The sequence below is a fragment of the Triticum aestivum genome, chromosome 3B (assembly GCF_018294505.1).
Source record: "Triticum aestivum cultivar Chinese Spring chromosome 3B, IWGSC CS RefSeq v2.1, whole genome shotgun sequence".
NCBI classification, from domain to species: Eukaryota; Viridiplantae; Streptophyta; class Magnoliopsida; order Poales; family Poaceae; genus Triticum; species Triticum aestivum.
The window spans coordinates 180,066,192-180,073,385 of NC_057801.1; positions in this window are offsets into that span (position 1 = coordinate 180,066,192).

The window sequence follows — 7,194 nt, forward strand, 5'->3', positions numbered from 1 at the left end:
AACTAGATACAAAACTAACATGGATGAACTACTGGAACGACATCGGGGTGGAAGATCACAGTGAAGATGAGACCGGGTTCTGCTATTTTCATCAACATTCGTGCGCCAACTTTCAGTTCGTAACACTTGAGAAAGTTTATCCAAGTTCGACCATAAAAAGACAGCGATCTTCTTGGTTCATGAACCCAACTCGGAACTTATATCCATGGCTTGTCTTCAATGTGACTATTAAATTGGTGTATTCAGTTATGGCAAGGCCGACCATCTTGAGTACATGTGTTCTGGCAAAGCAAGGAATGCACTGCAGGAAAAATAATATGAGAACACAATGTATTCGCTATCCAAATCTAGAAATAATTACCTCCTTCACGTCAGTGTTGACCATGGTACTAGTACCTTTTATCCAAATATAGCAATCCAAATTTCCAAATTAGTCGACAGCATGTTCAAAAAACCGCACCCTCCCGGATAGAAAAGAGGATTCTAGGAACATACTTTGGATGTTTTAAAATCATGTGTTAGGATGAGAAGGAACAAGTGTGGCGTCTCGTCGAGGGCGCAGAAACCTGTAGGATCCTCGCACTTTGGGCACTGCAAATGAAACACACTAGATTCAGTAGGAAGAAAAATGCATCAATGACGGCGGCTGCGATCCTAGGATTACCCACGACCAAGGGACTTGGATTTATCGAGGATGGATGAAGAATTCATAGTTGGTTCTCCATGAGAAAACCCTATGCAATCGCCGAGAGGAGGTTTTCTCTAAACAAGCATACGAGGGAGAAGGGGATTCAGGCCCAGTGAGAGAGGGGTTTTTCTCTGAACAAGCAGCCGAGGGAGAAGGGGATTCAGGCCCAGTGAAATATTGTTGCTTCGTCCGTCCAGCTTACTGCTAAAGCTGGAAAGGTGGTTTTTTTTGCGATTTGAAGGCTCACTGGGAATTATTGCGGCGCTACGACCAGGGTGAGTCTACCGTGCAGTTGTGCACTCTAATTAGGTGCATGGCACGTGGACCCTATTGCAGGATGCCCCACATATCAACGAAAGGAAGTAGAAAGGCAGGAGTAACTAGTTACACATAAATATATTTTTGACAGAGAGATACTCCCTCTCTAAAGAAATATAAAAATCTTTTATATCACAACTTTATACATAAGAAAAATCAAGGGGAATATATATAACATAATATGGGGGTTCAGCTGAGAATATAATAATCAGACAGGTTCATAGTTCTGGACTTTGAGCCATAGGCCGGTGGGCCTGCATGTTTGGCGGCCCATGTTTTCTACCTCAGCGCATTTCATATTGCAAGCGATCAGTACGACACAGGTTTTAGATGCTGTCATAAGGCGAATACAAAAAATTGAATAAAGCACGACAACTGTTAGAATGAAATCGAACTACAGTTCCTAACCAGCAATCAGAGTTGCAATTCTATCAATGATATCCTACGTGATAAATAATACCGTAGTACTACTTATACACACAGGACACTTGTTTCACCATGCCATATTATTACATCAAAATCTCTCGGAGGATAGATCAGTTCAACAGTTGCGTCCTGCTACTGAAGAATTTCAAAGTTGATTTGGACCAGCTCTCCATGCCGAGAAAGCTCGATTTTGACATCACTCCCTACCGCAAGATTTGATTTAGATTTGAACCTTGACCATCCTTTAGCATCAATCATCATGTGACCATCCTTTGTACTTACGGTATATTGAGCAGGTTCACTCACACCAAGGCTGCACATGGTAAGAGAAACTTGGCCACGGTCGCCTGATACGTCTCCAACGTATCTATAATTTTTTATTGTTCCATGCTATTATATTATCCATCTTGGATGTTTTATATGCATTTATATGCGATTTTATATGATTTTGGGACTAACTTATTAACCTAGAGCCCAGTGCCAATTTCTGTTTTACCTTGTTTTTGAGTTCTATAGAAAAGGAATACCAAATGGAGTCCAATTGACCTGCCAATTTACGGTGATTTTTTATGGACCAGAAGAAGTCGATGAAGCAAAAGAGTTGGGCCAGAAGAGTCCCGAGTCATCCACGAGGGTGGAGGGCATGCCCTACCCCCTGGGCGCGCCCCCCTACCTCGTGGCTAACTTAGAGACACCCTTGAAGTGAAACCGATGCCAAAAATTCCTATAAATACAGAAACCCCCGAAAAGAAACCTAGATCGGGAGTTCCGCCACCGCAAGCCTCTGTAGCCACCAAAAACCAATATGGACCCTATTTCTGCACCCTACCAGAGGGGGGAACCATCACCGGTGGCCATCTTCATCCCCCCGGCGCTCTCCATGATGAGGAGGGAGTAGTTCACCCTCGTGGCTGAGGGTATGTACTAGTAGCTATGTGTTTGATCTCTCTCTCTCTCTCTTGTGTTCTTGATATGGCACGATCTTGATGTACCGCGAGCTTTGCTATTTAGTTGGATCTTATGATGTTTCTTCCCCTCTACTTCTTGTAATGGATTGAGTTTTCCCTTTGAAGTTATCTTATCAGATTGAGTCTTTAAGGATTCGAGAACACTTAATGTATGTCTTGCGTGGGATACCCGTGGTGACAATGTGGTATTCTATTGATTCACTTGATGTATGTTTTGGTGATCAACTTGCGGGTTCCGTGACCTTGGGAATCTATGCATAGGGGTTGGCACATGTTTTCGTCTTGACTCTCCGGTAGAAACTTTGGGGCACTCTATGAAGTTCTTTGTGTTGGTTTGAATAGATGAATCTGAGATTGTGTGATGCATATCGTATAATCAAACCTGCGGATACTTGTGGTGAGATTGGAGTATCTAGGTGACATTAGGGTTTGGGTTGATGTGTGCCTTTAGGTATTATTTTTCTATGAACTCTAGGGCTGTTGTGACACTTATAGGAATAGCCCAATGGATTGATCGGAAAGAATAACTTTGAGAAGTTTGATTCTTTATGATTGTTTTGAGATATGAAGATGGTGATATTAGATCATGCTAGTGAGTAGTTGTGGATTGTAGAAATACTTGTGTTAAAGTTTGTGATTCCCGTAGCATGCAAGCATGGTGAACTGTTATGTGATGAAGTCGGAGCATGATTTATTTAATGATTGTCTTCCTTATGAGTGGCAGTCGGGGACGAGCGATGGTCTTTTCCTACCAATCTATCCCCCTAGGAGCATGCGCGTAGTACTTCCTTTCGATAACTAATATATTTTTGCAATAAGTATGTCACTACTGGAATCAGCTAGTTTGCCATCTGCCAGTTCTTTGCCGTCTGCTAGCGGACGGCAAAGAAGCTCTTTGCCATCAGCTTCCAAAAAGCGGATGGCAAAGAACTGGCTGATGGCAAAGACCAAGTTTGCCATCAGCCAGTTCTTTGCCGTCTGCTAGCAGACGACAAAGATTCTTTGCCGTCGGCTAGCGGACGGCAAAGAGGGAGGGGCCCCACTGACGAGCTGCAAAAAAAACCTAATGGGCCCCCTCTTTGCCGTCCGCTAGCGGACGGCAAAGAGCAAGAAGGCGGACGGCAAAGGGTGGCGGACGGCAAAGAGGGAGGCCCCACGTAACGTTAACGGGGCCGCGCCCCACACACCCCCTCTCTCTCTTTCTCTCCCACCTCCACCGCCCCGTCGCACCATGCCTCGCCGCCGCCCCGGCGCCCCGCCGCCCCGTTGCCCCCGCCGCCCCCACCGCCCTGCTGTCTGGGCGCCGCCACGCCCCGGCGCCCCGGCACCTCCACGCCTCGCCGCCCCGGCCGGGCCCGGCGCCGCCGGCCCAGGCCGCCCCGCCCCCTCCTCCGCCGCCCCAGGCCGCCCCGCCCCGCTCCTCCGCCGCCCCAGGCCGCACCGCCCCCCTCCTCCACCCTGCAGGTGATCTTCTTCTTTTTTTTCCTTTTTTCTGTTTTTTTAGTTTTAGTTTTATGTTTAGTTTAGATTTAGTTTTAGTTTTAGGATTAGTTTTAGGTTTATAGGTTTAGTTTTAGTTTAGTTTTAGGTTTAGATTTAGTTTTTTTCTTTTTCTGTTTTTTTAGTTTTAGTTTTAGGTTTAGTTTAGTTTTAGGAAAGAAGAAAAAGAGAAAAAGAGGAGATCAGGAGAAGAAGAAGAAGAGGAGGAGGAGAAGAAAAAAGAAGAAGAGGAAGAAGAAGAAGAAGAAGAAGAAAGAGGAGAGGAGGAGAAGAAGAAGAGGAAAAAGGAAAGGAGGAAGAAGAAGAAGAAAAAAGAGGAGAGGAGGAGAAGAAGAAGAGGGAAAAGGAAAGGAGGAAGAAGAAGAAGAAGAAGAAGAAGGAAAAAAGGAAGAAAAGGAAAAAGAGGAAGAAGAAGAAAAGGAAAAAAACCCGACCCGACACGGTACCCTGACCCCGACCCGGCACCCCGACACGACACCCCGACCCCGAGACCCCGACCCCGACCCCGAGACCCCGACCCCGACACCCCGACTCCGACCCCGACCCCGACCCTGACACCCCGACCCCGACACCCCGACCCCGACCCCGACACCCCGACCCCCCAAGCCTGACCCGACACCCCGACCCCGACCCCGACACCCCGACCCCGACCCGACACGGTACCCAGACCCCGACCTGACACCCCGACACGACACCCCGACCCCGAGACTCCGACCCCGACCCCGAGACCCCGACCCCGACCCCGACCCCGACCCCGACACCCCGACCCCGACACCCCGACCCCGACCCCGACACCCCGACCCCCCAAGCCTGACCCGACACCCCGACCCCGACCCCGACACCCCGACCCCCCGAGCCTGACCCGACACCCCGACCCCGAGCCTGACCCGACACCCTGACCCCGACACCACAACCCGACCCCGAAACAACACCCCGACACCGACACGGCACTACCCCGACATCGACACGACACCCCGACCCCCCGACCCCGAAACAGCACCCCGACCCCGACACGGCACCCCGACACCGACAGGACACCCCGACCACCGACACCTCCCGAAAAGGTGTTCTTTGGCCTTCCAGAGGCCGGCGGGGTCATATATTTGTGAATTATTAGTTAGGTCATATATTTTTCGATTTTGTTATGAAAAACATCATATATAATTGTGTTGATCGTGTAGTTTTAAATGTGCAGTTGTTTCATCGCTGCGAGGTTTGGTGTTCGACGACCTCGCCGTGCGTTTGACGAGCTCTGCCCCTTCGTTCGTGGGTGAGCACAAATGACAAGTCCTCCTCCCCCATTAATTATTTGATCTATTCCGATGAAACTTGATAGCTAGCTATATATGTGTCTTGAATCATCAGTATGCGTAACCAATATGTGTCTCCCGTTCGAAAGCGTCATAGTTATAAATATGCATGCATTTGCATATTTATAACCTTGATTCTTTTGAATTGTCCAACGCTATCCATGGACAGCCCGAGTATGTCTAGATTGGGTTCATTTTCCCATATGCTTTGCTCCGGATCCGACGCATATATTTCGTCAGTGCCTCCCCTGTTGTTCTCCGGGTACACATCCTCTCTGTTTATTGCAGAGACGTGTATCAGGAGAACAACGGGGAGGTGCTGCCGAAATTTTGCATCGGATCCGGAGCATAGCATGGGAAAATGAACCCAATCTACACATACACGGGTGGGATTAGGACCTATCATTACCTATTAGAGTGTAGGTTGCATGGACATAATAAAATTGACAAAGTAGATCAACTAATGAATATATACATGGTGAATTACATATATAATTGTTGTGTGTCCAGTAGCTCTGAAAGTCAAGATGAGTGACCGTGCTTGGATGTATACCGGTCACACTGGTCAGAACAAATGGAGCGCTGAATGGTTCACAAAAACTAAGGGGTTTGTGCAAGCCGCATTTGCAAATGGCCAAAAGAAAACCTGGTGCCCCTGTTTCTGGTGCGGCAATTGGGAAAAGAAGACAGAGGCTGAAATGGGCAAACACCTACAGAAGAGTGGTTTTACGCCCGATTATACGGTGTGGACATTTCATGGTGAGTCTGCCCAACGTGACCGAGCTGAGGTGTATCGTCGTCGCACCGACGAGCATGGTACCAGGATGGAAAACATGGTGCAAGGCTATGATGATGCTCGGGATTCGGACGAGGAGATGGAGGAATCTGCAAAGGCCTTCAATGAAATGTTGGAGTCTTCAAAACGTCCGCTCCACGAGCACACTGAGCTTTGTCAGTTGGATGCCATCTCACAAGTAATGGCTTTGAAGGCTCAGTTCAACTTGGGCAGAGAATGCTATGACGCAATTATGACAGTATTTGGACGCTTTCTACCCAAAGGCCATGTAATGCCTGCAAACCTGTACCAGTCGGACAAAATCCTCCATGCACTGAAGATGCCCTATGAGAAGATACATGCCTGTGAGAAAGGATGTGCCTTATTTAGGCTTGACTATGCGGACTTGAACTATTGTCCCATTTGCAAGTCTTCCAGGTATATTGTGGTAGACAACGGTATGGGTGAGAAGACATAGACCAAAATCCCCGTTAGTGTTCTTCGGTATATGCCAATCGTACCAAGACTTCAACGTCTTTTCATGGTCGAAGAGACGGCCAGACAGATGACATGGCACAAAACAGGCAAAAGAACCGAACTAGATGCAGATGGGAATCTGATGATGGTACACACATCGGATGGTGTTGCGTGGAAAAAGTTTGATGAATTACATGCTGACAAAGCGGCAGATCCGAGGCATCCTCGAGTCGGCATCAGCACGGATGGGTTCAGTGTGTTTGGTATGACGGCAGCCCAATACAGTTGTTGGCCCGTATTTGTCTTTCCACTCAATATCCCCCCCGGACAGATTATGCAAAGAAAGAACATTTTCCTGACGTTGATAATTCCAGGACCCAACTATCCGGGCAAAAATATGAATGTGTACATGCAGCCGCTTAAGGACGAATTGCAAGAAGCCTGGGATAATGGGTTCAAGACATACGACACCTTTAGCAAACAGAACTTCATAATGCGTGTCTGGTACATGTACTCGACGCATGACTTGCCGGCGTATGCGCTATTCGTTGGCTGGTGTGTGCATGGAAGGTTCTCGTGCCCCAGATGCAAGGGAGCTCTTGAGTTTCGTTGGCTTCAGGCCGGTCGCAAGTTTTCTTGCTTCGACATGCATAGACAGTTCCTGGATCCTCGCCATAAGTTCAGGAAAGACAAGAAGAACTTCATCAGGGGTAGAGTTGTCAAAAACTCTGC